A 19,178-nucleotide genomic window follows, 5' to 3' on the forward strand; every position below is an offset into this window, starting at 1 on the left:
AATATTCACCATGACATAACTTTTATTCAGAAAATAGAATCATAGAATCATAAAATAGAGTTGGAAAGGACCTTAAGATCATCTAGTTCCACCTCCCTGCCATGGGCAAGGACACCTCACACTAAACCGTATTGCCCAAGGCTCTGTCCCAGCCAAATATCCTGATATATCATGAGGTAGTATTGATCATGACCTTGTGGTTACTCAGATTTCCTTAGCAAACTCTTTTCTGTCAGGGTTAAATCCTCTCTTCCAGCAGTATCTTGGATCCACACTAGAGAAATTATGGTAAAAATAGTCTTTACATCTCAGGATGCAAATGGATCTTTCTGATTGATTGCCTCTGATGCCAGGTCTGTGTCAATAATTTGCAGTGAATGCATTGCTATGACCTTTTCCCCCTTGTTTTAGAATTTCTATTTTACAAGACCAATAAAACACGTCAGGACGAGGTGGTGGTTCTAGACATGTGAATGAATGGGTCTCAGTCAGAGGTAATCCTTCAGCAATGTCCTGTTTGGGATTAAATAATACATTTTCTTACTGCAATGGTTGTGTTAAAATATAAATAAACAAAAAATTGAAAGATGTACTCCTTCAATTACACAGTGATTAGACAGAGAGAACAAAATAAGTAAAGGGTTTCTAACTTGCTTTCTTAAACCCTGGTAAAGGCTGTAGGAATTAATGGACACACCGGCTGCGAAGCAGCATGAAATATAGGATTTAATGGCAGTTATTTACCTTAAACTTCTGCATATTGCCACATCATCATTATTGTTTGTAAACATTTCTATGCATCTACATCCATCACTTGTATAAGACACCACCAGAATGCTGCAGAACACCCAGGCTGTCCTGTCAATAAACAAACACAGTCCAGTGAAAAGGAGAACAGCTTTTGATTAAGGTACTGAAGCTGAAATCAGTTTTTGATTTTGACATAAATATAATGTTATCTATCAGCAAAGTTTCTTCATCTTTTGTACTTCAGCTCCCTTCCTGTGGAGTGGGATAACACTTGCCCATTTTAAGTTCTGTCTTATTCATTCAGACTATAAGTTGGCTGAGAAGAAAGGTGTGTCTTTCTGTACAACATTTACCTTGCAAACCTGCTTTCTAAGTTCCTCCACCAAATCAGTTGTATCATGGATGGTTAATAATGAGCTAATATTTACAAAGTAGTACTTTCCAATTTTAGCTTCCTTGAATTCTTGCTAGTTCACTGTATGAAAATACCATCCCCTGAATTATGTTGATGTGTTTATATAGACTCTATTTCAATGTGTTAGTCCATAGGTCATATTTATAACTTTTCCAAAAGTGGGATGTTGTGTTATGGACTTCAGATGCCGCTTGCCACATATAATTTATTATTCCTTTTAAATTAGCACATTAAAATCTATAGATTTAAAAGTTCCCTCTATGCCTCTGCAGTCTTTGTCACTCTGCTGTCAGTGTGGATAATTTTGGCCAGGACCACATGGATTTAATGTAATTCCCATTCATGTTGATAGCTAAACCTCTCTGTGCTGTATTTAATATTTGCCTCCAGGTGATGGATGCTTGGGCACTCAGCACAGCAGTGCACCTCTAAGAACATCAGCTGCAGTGTACATGGCTGGTTTCACAAGACAGGTAGTGGTGTACTCCCAGCTGGGTGTCAGGAAGCGTGCTCATGCCTTGTATCACATACTGAAAGCGCTTTTGAGCTCTTTGCAGGAAACCCTTACTGTGCGTACATAGCAAACATTGCTTTGGAACATATAACACTCGGGGATGGAGGATTTTCCTCCTGTCAAACAGAAGTCACTTATAATAGTTGAATTCCTCATAAAAAAAAAGAAAAAGTCTACTTCTGTAGAAAGGTGAGAAACAGCTGACTACTGGCAAAATCTTTTTTTTGTACGTAGTTTTCTGGTGTGCTGAATTATTTTGCTGCTGCTTTTCCCTATTTTTTCTACGTGCCTGTTCCATCCAGCTCACAATAGAGATGACAGGAAAGCAGATTCCATAACCAGATGAGCAGCCAAGAGCGTTAGGAGTTTGTCCCAACTTATACAGCTTGAATTATTTCTCTTTGTCTGGATGAAGTGGGGCAGTAAATGTGTATTTCCAGCCTCCTCCTTTAGCAGATCAAGTGTTACATCTTAGGCTTGGAAAAGGCTTGGGTTCCTGTCTCTCTGTCCAATCCCACTTTTTCTGTGTGTGGCTGGAAGGAGGAGAAGGGAATTTTGCATTCCATCTGCTCAAAGTGATTTGCTCAATGAATCATGATCCTAGCCATACATATAAAGATAATAGAAAGGAATAATGGCAAAGCTTCAAACCTGAATGATTTTGTCCAGTCACTGTGATGTCTTCTTCATGTAACATGGGGTTATTTTTGTAGGATGGACTCCTGTCTTGCTCTCTGGTACTCAATATTCACCTAACACTCCTGTCATTCTTCTAGAGCAGCCTGAGCTTGCTTCCTGTCAGAATGCCAGCCCTCACAAAGTCAAGCAATGAACAAGCATTTCTTAGAGTTGGGATTCTGTTCTGAGGACTTCCTTTCCAGAGTTAGGTGGCTTTGGTGAGCAGTTTATGGGATAGAGTATAAATAAGACAACAGCTGGAACAGAGATCTCTCAGATGTCCTGTATAGGAGTCTCACTTGGACATCGTTTCTGAGACCCTACCACAGAGCTTTCCTTGCCTTCAGAGCTGGATCCCAAATCCCTCTGCTCTGCACCAGCACAGTCTCCATCTCCAAGTTTTGAAGTCTTGTCTATTCATTGTTCTCCATTTTACCAAAACCTTTGCAATTTTCCCCCGTCCTCCAACAAAATAACTTCATGTATTTTTCCTCTCTTTTACCAGTCTTTCTTCCCACCTCAGGTCCCCGAGATTTTTTATTTTTCCTCTAAAATTTACTGAACTGTTACTTGATCTTCGCTGCCCTGCTCATTTCTTGTAGCCACCAGCCCTGTGTCTCCCACACCCTGGCATCCTTTGCACCCTTCACGAAAGCCTTGTTTTCACAGAATCACAGAATGGTTTGGGTTGGAAGGCATCATAAGGCTCATCTAGTTCTAACTTCTCCAGGCTGAACCAGCCCAGGTCTCTCAGCCTGGCTCCAGAGCAGAGCTGCTCCAGCTCTCGCAGCATCTCCGTGGCCTCGTTTGGGCTTGCTCCAACAGCTCCACGTCCCTCTTGTGTTGTTGCCCCAGAGCTGGACACAGGACTGCAGGGGGGGGGGGGGTCTCCCCAGAGCCCTGCAGTGGGGAAGAATCCCCTCCCCTGACCTGCTGCTCACGCTCTGGGGATGCAGAGCAGGGCACTCTCTGGTTTTCTCCCCCTCCGACCCTCCTCTCCCGCTGCCCGCCCGTCCCCACGTGCCCTTCCCGTGTTTCCCGCTCACCACGCACAAGTCTCCTCACGGCCACGGCCGCGCCCGCGCTGCCCCCTCCGTAGCGCCCCCTGCCCCGCTCATGAATATGGATGTCTCCCCTCCCCGTGACGTCGCCGCGGTCCCAGGGCGGGGGCCGGAGCCGCCCCGGTGCTGGCAGTGAGGGCGAATGAGGCAGCGGCGGCGGCGGTAGCAGCAGCCTCTGCCCGCCTTGCTCCGCACACCGCTGCCGCCGGGAGCTGTGTTGCGCGCGGAGGGCCGGCGCCGCGGCGGGGATGCGGCTGCGCTGGTGCTGCTGGGGGCCGGCGGCGCCGCCGCTGCTGCTGGCGCTGCTGCTGGGGCTGGGCAGCCCGGTCGCCGCCAAAGGCAGGTACCGCGGGCGGTGGCACCGGGGAGGGCGGTGCACAACTGTTCGGGCCGTGGCTGTGGTGGTAGAGGTGGAGACTGTGCTCAAGGAGTCGAGTGGGGTCTGGGGGGCTCCGGGTGGATATCGCGTCGGTCGGGGGGTCTCCTGCTCAGCAGTGCTCGGTCAGAGAGGGCTAAAGGGAGCGGATGGCGGCTGTCAAGTTTGCGGGAGGCCGAGCCCCGGCGCGGGCTGCCGCAGGCTCTTGCCTGCTCCGCGGGGATGTTGCGGGGCTCCGGTCACCCGCCGGCTCCCAACAACGCGCTCCCGTTCCGAGTAGCTCCGCGATGCGGGTGTCGGAGTCACCTGCCTTTTGCATGGTGGCTTTCCCTTGGCATTGTTTTAGGGTAGGTCTGACTCCCTGCCCCCAAGTTTTCAAACTCAGTTTTGAGATCTGTCTCAGTTTATATTATTGGAAAGCATTGGTATTATTTTTAGTTTTATGTGAGGCTTTATTTTTTATTTTACTTTTGCATCCGCGAAAGAGAGGGACTGGAAAACTTCAGCGTCTGTTTGCTTTTATTTGTTTTCTTAGAAAAAAACCCTAAACCGTCCAAGCCGAACTTTTAAGAGGAAAGTGGTTGTTCCGCGCAGACGTTGCCCCTAGATTAACCTGCGGGATGGTTACTATAGGAAGTAACTACAGGGCGTTCATTGCTACTTTTGTTACTAACCCTGAGGTCCTGGTGGGGTTTCATGTTTTCTGGGTGGATTAACTGTGTGATCTAACAAATGACATAGAACGTTTTGATGAAGGGGGGTTATTTTGCTTCTTTATGTATTTTAAGGTAATTATCTCTTTCATATGGATCTTTTCTTTAGAGAAAAGAGTTGAGTTTCATGTCCTTAAATGTAGCAGGTAGTTCACCAGGCAAATCGTAGTTGTTTTCTTGTTGGGTTCTCCGTGTTTGACCAGTGGAGGGCTGCAAAGAGCATTTTTGGATAACAGTAGCCGTCGTTTACCAGTATTTAAAGATAGATGTTTTAAGGGTGTTTGTATTGGTAGAAGTGCTTTAAGTTTACTCTTATTATTTTACATACCTTGCTTCATGTAATTAGATATCATCAGAAGCTATAATGTAGGATTAATAAATGAATTAACGTATCTTGGCACTGCATGCAGTTGATATCCACTGTACTTGCCTCTGGCGGCTGCTCAGTAGAGGCAAGAATAAAGGGTTTATTTCACTAAACACCTGGTGCTGCTTTCTCTTTCTTTGTATATTTTTGTAGGACACAAATTTTAATTTGAAAGGAATTTCTTAGGTACCTCACACAACTGAGAACCCGGTACTGTAACCATAAACTTGACTTCTAGCTTGAAGGTGGGTGCCTCCTGGTTGGAGATGGAGGTAGGATGTTGTGTGTACAAGGCTCCTCTGGTGCTTTTAAGCATTCTGTGGTAGTGAGTAGCAAAGACAATCTAAGGTAATGATTTTGAATCTTATCTACTTTGCTGTGATCTGCTGCTCCTTGTTTTAAAACAAAAATCACTCCTACCCCTTTCCCACCTGTTTTGAGGATGGGGAGGAAGATTCCAGAAACAGTCCTGGTTATTACCATTCACTCAGTAGAAAATAATGATTATATTGCACAAAATATCTACAGGCTCTAAAATTGTTCATTCTCCATAAAATGGAAAAAACCCCAAGGCTCTTTAAAGTTTTTCACAGAAAAACAAATATTAGAGGTAATGTCAGAATATTTAGTAGGTGGTCAGTTACAGAACTTAATCTGAGTATTAAATATTCATATGCAATTTGTGGCTTTGTTAGCTTTCAAGCAAGTTGTTGACCCTGGGATCTTTATTATAGATTCCAATAAAATCACCATTTGGGACAGAAAAATGGTTTCTTTAAAGTATTTCCAGACAGCTCAGGTCAATAAGACACTTTCTGAATTATTGGAATTGCATTAATGATATCTGGAAATTGTGTGGACAGTCTCTTAGGGTCTTCTGTTATGTAAAACAAAATATACTGAAGGGTAAGATAACTTTTTTTCTCCCTGCAGGCAGGAAGAAATACTACCTGCAACATTTTACTTTCTGTCTCTTCATAAATCTATGCATAAGACTGATTTCTTCAATTATTTATGTTATTCTAGTATATACTGTTAAATTACTTGGTGAAGCCCTAAAAAGGTTGCCATCCCCAAATTCCTTGTGAGACCCAATTAATTCAAGTTTGTATTTCAACTTCATCATTAACATGAATATAATTTTATTCTTAATTTTTAAGTAGAACTGAAAGCATCTCAATTATATGAATAACTAAGAATATTTTATTTCAGTTATTTTAATTAGATAGGCAAAACTTGAAGTCTTAGTCATTCAGGATATTTCCAAATCAGTGGAACATTCAGTCCCGCTTGGCATGTCTATTATGTGAATACATCTGATACGACTATCAGCAGTAGAAAAATAACTAACCCAAGGAGACAGAGCCAGCATATCACGAGTATAAGAAAGCCTGGGGGAAAGAAATGGAAGGAAAAATCTCTGAGAACATGCTAGACAGATCCTGGTGTCTGAATCCTTCTGCGTAATACTATGGTTTCTTGTGATTTTTTTTTTTCCCCATGGTAAATAATAATAAAATACTTTTCCATATCAGTTCAAAGGAGACATGAAAAAATAAGAACCTTCTTTTCATCCTCATCCAAAATATATGGGAAATAATGTTTGGCACACTGCTTAGGTCAGAAGATGGGGGTTGAAGCAACCTTGATTTCTGCTGCTGGTGCTTTATGTAGCTCACTAAGAAACCCTGAGGAAGACATATAAATGGCTTCGTATTTCATTTTCTCATCAATAAATGGAGGTAGGAATATTCCTGTTCAGGAATATGCCTTTGTAAGTTTTTGATGGAAAAGTAATTAATGAAAACTGGCTCTTCTCTCTCATGGACAAAAGATTTGCCTGATTACAAAGTCTGGGTGCCAACGTAAAGAAATGATTCAGAGGTCTTGAAAGGCAAAAGTTGGAATATTTGCTAACTGGTTTAGTATTCTTTCAGCACAGAAGATTGACAACTCTATGTAAGTTGTCATTACAGTGCTACAGAATATTTTCCAGCCATAAATGTGTTGTTACCAATTTGAATTGTATCATTTGGAAGGCTACGAAAGCTGAGAAAACTGAGTGATTCAGAGCTTTTTAATGCTTAATTCTAAGGAAAGTGTGTGCCACTAAAAGAACACCCTGGAAGGTATGCCCTTTGTCAGCGGACATGAAGTGGTGTGTGAGAGCATTGTAAAGAGCTTTGGGTTTTTTTTTTGCCTGGAAGTGACAGTCATCTGAGTTCTAAGGCAGTATCTGTATCTGGATAGACCTTCTCATGGCCAAATTGCAACTTGAAATCGGCCTTTGTTTTCTTTTTCCTCCTATTAAAACTTTAGAGAAGTGTGTGAAAACTGATCAGAAGCTCGCAGAGGCTCTGTCACCTTGTTCTGATTATTTAACTGGGAGAATCTGTTGATGATGCAGGACTCATGCATCCATTAGGCATTTAAAAAGCAGAATGCACATTACTAGCTTTATGTAGTTATAGCTTGGTATGTGTATGAAACAGATGCTTTTCCTAGGGCCCTCGAAAATGAAGATTCATGGTGATGTTATTTATTATATGATGAAAATGTTAGAGGGTAAATTTTCTCGTGTACTTCTTGCATATCAGATTTTCTATCTGATTGACATGGAAAGTTTCAGGAAAGTAACTTCAAAGGTCTAATTCTGGCTTCAAATATATACAAATATATCTGGCTTCGTATATACAGTCTTGTCCTCCTTTTGGTCCTCATTTTGACTTAGTTGCCTCAAAGTGATTTGTTTCCATTTCTTTTGTGTCCAAGAAGGTTGTATTAGAAGGTGGCAAATCTCTTACTTGGCTCCTATGGAGTGTCTGAGTGGTGTAGGTAGCACTTCATTTACTGTAGAGTGCTTCCCTAGTGTGAAATAAATAATGGAAAAATGAAAGCAAAAATGCATTGTTTCTATAGCAAGCTAATTGCTGGTGTCAAGTGTAGTTCCCTGTAGTCTATAGGCCTGTTTTTGCAAATACGGCAAATAATCAAGTCCTAATAGTCAAAACATGTTTAATGTTACTTCATGTTTTTTAAGTGTAAGTTTAAAAGACAAATTTAAACCCCAGCAGCAGTGAGCTTTGGCCTAGCTCAAATTTACAGTTTGTGGAGAGAACCATAAACCAACCGCAGCTCTTCTTAGAGCATTTTTTCTCCCTCTGGTATCCTTAGAAAAGAGCAGTCTAGAAATAACAGGTAGGGGATACATACAAAGGGATCTTTGACTGACTTCTGTCTTTCCCAGCAATTGTACTCAAATGGCAGCTTCTCAGTCTCTCAAATATCTTAGATTTATTAAACAGGGGAAAAGTAATCTAGACTGCAGACTAGAAGCCTTTTTTCAGTGCAGCTTCTGTCCCTCTTGGGAATATTCCCATGTATGTGGTGTTCTAAATGAACCCCTTCTGTCCTCTGAAGGGATAGTGTTTGACAACTGTGTGAAGCAGTCAAACTGAATGATAACCTGGCAATAGGTGCTTGAATCAATCATATAGGCTGTTCATATCTTTTATACCAACATCAGGCAACTTTATTTCAGCTGTATTGGGTTTGTGTGGCAAGGTTTTGGTAGTGGGAGAACTACAGGGGTGACGCTGTGAGAAACTCCTAGAATTCCCTTATGTCCAGTGGAGCCAGTGGCAGTTGGCTCCAAGACAGACCAACTGCTGGCCAAGGCTGAGACAGTCAGGGATGGTCTCAGCACCTCTGGAATGAAATATTTAAGAATGGGTGGGAGGAACTGCAGCAGAACAGCAGCCAGAGAGATGAGTGAGAATGTGCGAGAGAAATATCCCTGCAGACCCCAAGGTTGGCAAGGAAGGAGAGAGAAGGTGTTCCTGGTGCCAGAGCAGATTCCCCTGCAGCCTGTGGAGCTCCATGATGGAGCAGATGGCCGTGGAGGTTAATGGTGAAGTAGATATTCACCTGCAGCCTGTGGAGGTTAATGGTGGAGTAGATATTCACTGCAGCATGTTGAGATTAATAGTGGAGCAGATATTCACCTGCGGCTCATGGAGGAGCAGATATTCACCTGCGGCTCATGGAGGAGCAGGTACTCACCTGCAGCTCATGGAAGTTAATGGTGGAGCAGATGTCCACTTGCAATTATGGAGGTTAATGATGGTCTTACACAACCTACAGCTGGAGGCTGGGAGGCTATCCAGGAGCATCCTTGTATGTGTATCCTTCTCTTCTGGGGATGCTTACAGTTGGCCAGTGTTGACAGGGATACTAGCTTCAACTGTCCCTTGTTCTCCTGTAGGAGGACTATTCTTGTGGTCTTTCTTCACTTCACAGCCTAGTAAATGTGGGTAGTTGTGATTTAGAAGATTGGCTTACCCAATGAACACCAATTATGGTGTTTTGCATGGGTTTTATGATGAATTTTAAGGAACGTCCAAGCTTATTTAATACTTCCACAATGCAGGTTTGAAGTAGCACACTGGCAAACCCATATTATACACTCCGTTGGTGCCTTTGGTAACTGCAGCTGAGGTAGAGGGGAGGGTGAGCAGGAATCTAGAATTTGAGTCTGTTTAACTTCAGAATTGGAACATGTGAACCTTGTTGACAGAGTGTAAGTCCAGTAAGTGTAGAAAGAGAAGGCAGTTGAAAAAGAACTCGAAGTGGAAAAAAAGAAGCCTAATGTCAAACTTGAGAAAAGCTTTTTTATTATTAAAAAGCCCCAAATATGTTCTGACTGAAGGTAAAGTTTGCGGTTTCATCCTGTTGGACTTTTATCTGAGTATGTTGTGATGATGCAAAAATAGAAGAGTTGTCACGATTTGGAAATAGTGTCTGTAAAAATAGGAGGAATTTTGCAGGAGACATTTGTGGCATGATTTAAAGAGTTGTTAAGTCCTTCACTGTATGTAGATACAGGGTTACTTGTCTGTCACTTTATGGTGTAATATATAAAGCGCTTTCTGCAGCATCATACACTTCCCTTTATGCCAAGTTACTTCTTGCAGAACAGCATAACAGGACTTCTGGTGTAAGATTTATGTAGTGCTCAGAAAATGTGTATAGAAAAGTATGCATATATGTATACTCTATATTTACTTCAAAGAGATTTAATTTTGTATACGTACATATGTGCCCACATACTTAACTGCGGGGTATAAGCAATGACACAAATCTGAAAGGAAACCTCACACCTCGTGGGGTTGCAGTGTAAGGTTGGAGAGTGCCCAAATTCTAGAAATCCAGAATACTTGCTGAGTAGGCTTTGATGCAGTTACTTCTTCGGAGTAAACCCAACTGTTTCAAGAAACTGAGCCTTCATTTCCATTTTGGTTATGTCTTTGGAAATTCTCTTCACGTAATCTGTCTCCTTAATGGCTGTGGAACTGTAGAGTGTTTGGTGTTAAAATACCCTGATTGATATAAAATTAAGCATACTGACATCTATACCCAGTTGGACAGAATTGTGCACATTCGCTGTGGAGCTTTGAGCTGACATCTACAGGATGCTTGCAGTGCTGTAGTGTTTTGTTCTCTTTAATGAACTGCAAATTTACTATATGGACCAGATTAATGAGGGCAATTTAATTATATTAAGTGTTTAAGTGTAGATTTCTCAAGTGCACTTTAGAGTTCACTCTAAATGATTTCTTCTTTTGTTGTATGTATTCCAATAAAAATGAATATTATGACTACTTATATCTGTTGAGTAAGGGAGTGCATTATAAAGAGTTAGCTGTTAAAACATTATGTATTATGATATAACATCAAAACTACAAGTGAATTGTCAATAAAAATAGCATAAATGCTCTAGTCAGAAAAACATGGTTATTTATAATATGGATATGTATAGATATGTATCTCGACATCAGTTAACAGCTGTTATTCTAAGTAACTGACATTAAAAAAATAGTCAGCACTTAAAATGCATTAAATCTAAATGGGATTTACCTCTTCCTCTCCCCCCCCTCTTCCTCCCCCTCCCCAGTCCTGCTTAATGTGGGAGGTAGGTGATTCTTAAGATCTGTCTTTTAAGAAAATGCTTGGATTTGTGTAACAATCCTTTATGTTCTGTTATGTGGTGATGAAATAATCCTGCTTTTGGCTTTTTGGTGTAGTTGGGGTCTTTATGAGAGGCTTGAGCTTGACAGCAATGAAAAAGACTATATAAAATGGTTTATATTTTTGGCGCCCTTTCGGGACTGAGTATCCAAAAGATCATTCAGCTAGAGTTCAAGTTGACCAGTGTATCATTTAGCACGATTGGGCTATGAAAGAGGATTTTGCCTATTATCTAAAGTGTTTGTTCTTGGAATTGGGTCTAAGAAGCTTATGTGCTGAATTATAATTCATTTTAATGTGTCTTCTTTCTGTATTGATTTTAAGGATGGTTCTGTATGGAATTGCAGTTTCCTAGCAGTTAATGCTATTATTTAGATGTTTGGTCTTTGTATGTGAAATCTTGACCCTCATTAAATCAGTGCTAGATTTGCAGTGTATATCAGTGGAATTGGGGTTTCATCCTTTGTGTGCTTTAGTATAAATTCAAGCAGTTCTTTCTAAGCTTTTAATGTTCTTTGGCTAATAGTTGCCTTTAACCAAAAGGGGAATGTTTGATTTAATCCCTTTCACCTTATGGCTTCCTGGTCTAACTGCTTTCATCGTGTTAATAGAACTTTTTCTATAGGTTTTTTGTTTTGTTTGGTTTGGTTTGGTTTTTTTCTCCTTTTCAAAGTGCCTTTCATTCAGTTTAAAACTATTAAGTGAAGTGCTGATAAGGTTGGCCCTCCTACAGATTTAAGTATGGTAATTCATCACTACGTTGCCTTTAAAAATACCTGTAATGAAGCCGTCTGTTTTCCTCATTTCCTTATTGACTGTCTTCTATCCAGTCCCCATGATTCCTGTCTGTTATTAGTTAAATGCTATGAGTGTAGTAAAGACAAACAATGCTGCAGTTTCCCAAGGTTTTGGTTATGCTTATTTTGTCAAACTGTTTTTTTGTTGCTGTTTTAAATCAGACTAATCACTTGAAGGTGTGGATCCCACATATGGATAGTGCTTGTCTGCTTTTCTAATACCAACTATTAAGAATAACATTTTGCTTACCTTACTGTTACTTTCCTATATGTACCTTAGGACAATAAAAATTAACACCTTTATTTAATTTCAAGAAAATTGCCATCAAATTTAAATATTAAGATTTTGCTGTTTTCTGATCGGCATTCTGCCATCACTCATTTGCTATTAGGTTAGAGTAAGTAAAATAGGTCAGAAATTTGACTCTACTTATTTTGAGGCTGATTTCTTTTTCCTTTCTGACTTCAGTAGGTTCTCCTGTCACACTACATGTGTGTGTATGCATTTATATATGTGCTGCATATGTGTCTGACCATTACCAGCTTACAAGAATTTAATGACTTGTGACATTTTTATTGACTCTTACAGTATTTCCCCCCCTCCCCCCCAAAGAAAAATACCCAGCTTCTGAAATTAGGAGACCAAGGAAATGATTAATTTCCAATTAAAAGATAATAAACCCTACTTGTAATATGAAGGAGTAATGGAAAGGCAGTGCAGGTATATCCCAAGAGCTTACCAAACACAAGTGATGAGCATTTCCCTCATAGCTTTGTGGGTTGTTTATTATACTTAAACCTGATTGCTTGAATGACTGTAGCTGGCAAACATCACTCACCTTGTCTATACTGGTTGCAAAATTGCAGTAATTTGGTGAATTTCTTGGTTACGAGCTTGGAAAATATGGGTTGGTGAAAGTTAAAATTGTCTGTGAGTGCTCTCTCATGATTTTCTGTCTGATAGACATCGCTGCTGTCTAAAATGTGTTTTGGACTTAGTTTCACAAAGGCTACTAGCAGAGGTTGATGTATGCCAGAATGCATTGGCAGTAGTAGAATCATAGAATGGTTGGGTTGGAAAGGACCTTAAGGTCATCTAGTTCCAACCCTCTGCCATGGGCAGGGATGCCTCACACTAGACCATGTCACCCAAGGTTCTGTCCAACCTGGCCTTGAACACAACCAAGAATGGCGCCTTCACAACTTCCCTGGGCAACCTATTCTAGTGCCTCACCACCCTCCGAGGGAAGAACTTCCTCCTTATATCTAACCTGAACTTGCCCTTTTTAAGTTTAAACCCATTTCCCATTGTCATATTGCTACAGTCCCTGATGAAGAGAGGATTTAAGATATTTCTGAAGAAATTGGGTGGCAATGATGTTTGAAGGGCATTTTTCCTCTTTTTCCTTTGAGCACTACTTAAAAAATTCCTGAACTAGAGTAGAACAGATGGTCTTTGCCATTGTTGTCAATCTTTGGAAGAAAAAAAGGAACTTTCAAGAACTTAGTTAACAGAATTTTAAATTCATGTTGAGAAATAAAACCTTGAAAGATTGAAATCAGTGTGATTTATGCTAAGATGCTTTAGAAAGTCTGCATGATGATAGTGGATATAAATCTAGCTAAGGTAGACTCATAAACTGTAGATTTGGTGTCATAAATGGAAACTATAATTGTTTGAATACTGTAATTGGCTTCCATCTTTTTCCTCCTGGAAAACTGGGTAAACACTGTGGAGGTACAGAACGGAAAGATCAGATTGCTGTTATTTAACCCTGTTGCTGAAGTGAAAGGTACAAGATGAGACATGTTGTCCTTAATGAAATAATTTAAAGAGTGATATTTCAACACTTATTTTGGGAAACTGATTTCTTTTTTTCTTTGCAGTCCTTCTTTAACTGTAACCTTTGGTGCTGTAGGCCATTTACAATGACTGCAAAACATAATCCAGAAAAGCAAGCCTATTTTTAGTAGGCTTGTGTTACCATTCAGCTGTCCATCTCCAAATATGTAGAGATCCACAAATCAAAAAGTATTGGAGCCACTTGTGAAGATGAGCAAAGATAGCTGAGAGAGAGTATTTTTGGTGGAGACAACATTGGCCTCAGAAAGTATCAGTCTTTTAGTTGGATATGGGACTGTTTCTAATAAAAAATATGTTTGTTTTTTTTCCAGTATTAATTATCTCTTTGTAAACAAGTGTGTGTAGATTTGAATATAAAACAAAAACTTTTACAGGATTCCAAATGTCCTAATAACTAAATAATAGTCACTTCAAAGTAATCTTAGCTTGCAAACTTTAATTGCTTGAGTAGGGTTGGGCATCGGTCAGTGCACAACTGTATTGTACATCACTTGGGTTTCTTTAATTTTATTTCTCTCTCTTCCTTTTTACCTCCCATTTCATTATTATTATTATTATGGTAATATTTTATTTCTACTATTAGACTGTTCTTATCTCAACCCAAGGGTTTTACTTTTTTCTGTTTCTCCTTCTACTGAGGTGCTAAGGTAGTGACCAAGTGGCTATGTGGTACTTAGTTGCCTGCTGGGATTAAACCATGACAGTCTCAAAGTGTATATGTTTGTTAACTTATAGTGGAATTTACTAGGGGATAAATTTTAAAATGCCTATATAATTCCTTAAATTCTCCTTTTGAACATGAGACAAATCTATGCATAGTGTAGCTTAACTTTCTTTGGAAATATTTGTAACTGAACACTATAAATGCTTTCTGTACAGAGTAAGGCTGTGTATGAGGAAGTCTTTCACAGTAGCCATTCCAAATAGATCTTACTTTGTACAACAGAGAACATATAGTTAGGAATTAAATAAGTTTGGTATTTCAAGAAGCTGATGCTAGCAGTTCAATGTGTCGAGTTCCTAAGTTTTCAGTGCTTCCAGCACTAGGAACCGTAACAGTCAGAAAAGGGCTGGGAGCCTTGGTGTTCAGGAGCTCAGTCTCCAAAGAGTTCAGGTCGATGGGAAGACATTGAAATTCTGTAACCTTTTGGGGACGTTGCCTTGACTGTATTTCAAGAAGTGGTTCTCATAGATGCCACAAATCCTAAAAATAAATGAGGACTGGGCAATAATGTGTGTTTTGGAAATTTAATTATACACAAGCTTCTGTTTGTTGGAAGCTAATAAAACCCAATATATCTCTGCAAGACTTAGCAATATTGGCAGATTAGTGGATTTAGTGAAACCTTGAGAATAGCTGAGGGGTAAACTGGGACATAGAAAGAAAATTAATGTTAGTTTGTCTTTAGGTTTACCTTGTTCTATTCTGAAATACCTTCTGCGCAAGTGCTGACTGTAGCATTATTGTAAAGGATTTCTGAGACTTTTGAGTTAATCCTCAAAAAATGGTTCTTGGGTATCTTTTTCCAGATCTTTTCTGACCCAGTTCTTTTAGGCTGACTCCACGTCAGAGATTTAACTAATATTCCACATGAGCAATTACTCTGATATAAATTACAATCATTCCAGAGTACAGTTTTGACCTTTTAACTTTTCTGCTGCAATGAGTATAATGACTGTGTTGAACAAAGGAGGAAATTGAAGGCCAAATCTACAGGGAGTTGAGTCGCCTGGGATCTGGAGAACACTGGCTCTAATCTGCGTAAAGGGAGTTGTCAGCAGTCTTTCTGAGTGAGCAATGTGCAGCTCTCTTAGCTATTATTGCATGTAGAGTAGGAGAAATTAGATGATGGGGAGGGGAGGCAAGCAAGGAAATGCATAGTAGGAATTTTGACAGCAGTGTTAGTGGGCTGGTACTTGAGGTACTTGGGGCATCATATTCTACTCTTGCTTCCTTCTTTGCATCTTGAGAGACGTCGTAGTACCTTGCAAGTCTCCAAAGGCTCTGTAACTTTGAACTGAAGGACTTGGCAGTTGCAGGAAACCAAAGTTCTTCCTGGTTGTCACATAGTTTTGCTGGTTTTGTGTTTGCTATTAAAAATTAAATCTCAGATCACATATCTCAATGTAAAATTCTGTAAGAACTTCCTAAACTGGTCAATATTTTTCTGATAAGGTCTCATCAGCTCCTGACTGCAGTATCTTAGGGTTAACTTGATGCTGCCAATGAATTGAGCATATAGTATGTTTACCAAGCACCAATATTGGTGTTTCAAAAGCATCTCAGTATCGAAATTTTCTCTTTCAAGTTGTGGGAGTTATTCCTGAATGTAAACCTGTACCTTTGTAGAACTAGATCAAATTCCAGTCAAGTTCTCTGTTCTTCCTTTTCCTCTCCTTTACAGTAAGGGCAAATACACATTATTCTTTTCCCCCCAGTTTTTAGGGTATTAACTTTTATTTGCAATAATACTTTTGAAGTGCTTTATTTGTGTAACAGATCACTAGAATGCAGTATTGATTGCTATTCATGAGTACCAACATTTACTGAATAGCTTAGAAAGCTAATTAAAACTTATAATTGACTTAATTCCTTTTTCTCTAGTTAATGTTTCTCTTCCCTGTCAAATTGTGAAGTTGGCTTTTGTCTTCAGTTTTTAAAAATAACCTGCCTTGTGCACATCAAGAGAAAATTGCAGCCTCTTTGTGAATTGTTCACATGAAAAGTCAGGGGAGGTGGGCTGAACTCTCCTGGGGCTGGTTTATATATACCTTCTCTGTAAGGTAGGAAAGTGTCATGGGAGTGTTTGCATATTTCATGGCTTCCTGAGATTTAGAGAGTCAAACTTGAGGTTTAAAATTTTAGAAAATAGGAAAAGAACCAAAAAGTTGATTTATTTACAAATTTTACTTCTACATGATGCAAGATTGTAAATTTGTTCATAAAACATCTGTTGAAAAATTTCTTCCGTGGCCAAGTAACATTCTTGCTAGTGGAAAGTGTATTTATTGAATTATCCTTTACCACACTGTAGCAAATACGCTGCAATGTTCAGGAGTAGATGACAAGTATGATGATACTGTCCCTGGTTTAAGAGATGAATATTGTTTGAGGCTGGGACAGTGTGCTAGAAAGTACAGCCCTATGCCTGTCCCGGGCTCAGATTTGTCCTGTGCTTCTGGAAAAGGCTGTTTAGCCTATCTAGTCCTTTCAGTCAGGGATAAAATCCTTGACTCGGAAGCTCAGTGAAATGAAGCAGTAAAACATTTTGCACAGAAGATCATTGTTGTCATTCCTAACTCATCCCAGTGAACTTCTGATTTCAGCTGAGCAACGTTAATTAATACCAGCAGTTGGCAAAGATATTAATAGTAAGTGGGATTTCTGAAAATAGCTTTTGCAGAGGGAAAACTGTATAATTAAAAGACAAAAAAAGACAATGTTTAATGCTGTGAGTTTAACCTGCTGTTTGACAGACAAGGTAGTTTCTCAGCATGGTGCTCCCCCTTCTGAGAATGCAGCTGATAACAGGACAAAATTCACTTCATGCGTTATTGTGCTGTTTTTCGTGTTATAATTCACAAAGCTCTCAAAAAATGTTGCACCAGCAACTGAGGGAAATTACTCAGTTCAGGGCTTACGCTTACAAAAGGTGTATGTATTGGTGATGAGAATTTAAATGTATTTGTGAAATCTTTGATAAAAACTATATCCTGAGAAAGGATTTTCATGCTATTAGCTCTTTTAAAATACATTTGAAATAGCAACTCATGAAAGTGTTTGCCATTTTAAGTTGACTTCTTGAAAAGTGCAAAAATATTGTGTATATGTATCATATTATTTCTATGTATGTACATATCTTGCATATTCTGAATACAAGCGGTCTGTGATTTGATGATAAAGTTCATTTATTTAATGACCTCAAGAAAAGGGTGTATGTAACTTGCGTCTACTACCGAACTTTAGAGCATGCCAGCTCAGTATACAGGCATTCGGGTGGTTAATAGTACTGGTTGCAGCCTTCCGGCAGTGATCTCCAGAGCCAGTTCGTCTTCACAGACTGTGGCAAAGCTGGGGCTGAAAGGTGTGTTTGATGCCTTTGTGAAAGGATTTGAGCAGCATCCTGGATTATTCTCCAGATGGTCCGTATAATGACAGCTTCTGGAGTGTGCAGCTTCCCTGTTGCAGGACTGTGAATGCTCTTGGTCTGTGATCAATGAAGGAAAAAACCCTCTGTCAGCTTTCTTATAGAGTGTCATAGCAACCAATGGATAATGAAGCAAGCTATGTGCTCTCTGTTTATGAACAGAACTGGGTATGGAAGAGTAATAATTAGACAACTCATGAGAGCAGTGCTATGTACAAGTGATTTCCCAACCCATGGTAGTGATGCATTTGGCACAGTGGCTTTTTCTCCAACCTTATATGCCTTTCTGCTTTGCAGTTTTTTTGAAAGAAGCAGATGGGAATTTAATTATCCTAATAATATTCCACACTGTCTGAGAAATGTGTTATTTATTGTGTATGCTCTGATATTAATAATTGCACTTTATTCCTTAAACTGAATTGCAATTTTAGTATGCATTTAAAAAAATAATAGAAAAAATATGTTGAAAAATGCTGCTACTTATTGGTTTGTGAGTTACTTTTGCAGTATGCATCGAGCTAACATTCTTTTAGTTTTCTATATTATATCCTTACAACATTATTAAAATATGCTGGCCTTTATCTCTCTCTCACAGTAGGGTCCCAGTTGGTGACTGGGGCATCTAGTCATTACTGAGGTACAAATGTGCCATTTTCCAAGCAGTGATTACCCAGAAATTGTTTTTCAGAGCTTTAAGAGTAGTTTTATTGTTAGGGTTTTGCTAGTTCTCCTATCACCCCGATTTATGGTAAAGTTTCTCCTCTAGCAAAAGAAGTGAAGGAGCCTCAGAAAACAGAAATGGGAGAGAAGCTTGAGGGCTGATTTTGTGACCTGCCTTCTCCCCAGGCAGAACACTTGACTCTTGTTATCTCTGCTTTCCATTTGTGCAGGTTTTCAGAGTTTAGCATTTCTAGAACATGTAAAATATGGATGTTATTCCTAATAGGTATGAATTTATAGATAAGAATTGTTCGAAAGGGAGGAAAAAACTCACCCACCAACCCCTAGCAACAACCCTGTATTGTAAAGCAGATGATATTTACATTTTATTTTTATGTATTTATGCATAACAACAAGACTCTTGGCCTTGAATCTGAATGAAACACAAATTTCCTTCACTTTTTTTGGCTAGGGAGAGCCAAGGAATTTTGTTTTATTTTGCATTTTTCTCCTTTAAAATTCAATATGAACTAAGGCTTTAGAAAACTAGAAGTTTTACAAAAGACTGCATAAAGCTTGTAACTACTGTTATTGATTTTCCTTACTAATGGAATAATGCTCATCTCTCTTAGCTAGTCTCCTGAGCTTCTGCAGGTCACATGGTATCATAATAAAATCAAGCACAGTGACATTATTTGTTAAACTACACACCATGAATAGAAAATCAGGCCTGGAATGACTCTTTGCTTTGCCGCTTATTTTACTGCTTTGTACTTATTTTGTTTTTGTTTTAAAATATTATGAAATA

General features: G+C 39.5%; 1 protein-coding gene across 1 annotated transcript in view; it reads left to right on the forward strand.

The window, feature by feature from the left end:
- The first annotated feature begins 3,560 nt into the window (after window positions 1-3,560).
- The window catches only part of CLSTN2 (calsyntenin 2), a 319,748-nt gene continuing 304,130 nt past the window's right edge, over window positions 3,561-19,178 (forward strand). Inside the window, exon 1 of the mRNA XM_061379286.1 lies at window positions 3,561-3,761. The gene's annotated coding sequence lies outside the window, so the exon portion shown is untranslated. The remainder of the gene's footprint in view (window positions 3,762-19,178) is intronic.

Source organism: Neopsephotus bourkii, unplaced genomic scaffold (genome assembly GCF_033783945.1).
Source record: "Neopsephotus bourkii isolate Nb327-2 ecotype Australia unplaced genomic scaffold, CSIRO-AGI_Nbou_v1 NB_1768, whole genome shotgun sequence".
In the NCBI taxonomy this organism is placed as follows: domain Eukaryota; kingdom Metazoa; phylum Chordata; class Aves; order Psittaciformes; family Psittacidae; genus Neopsephotus; species Neopsephotus bourkii.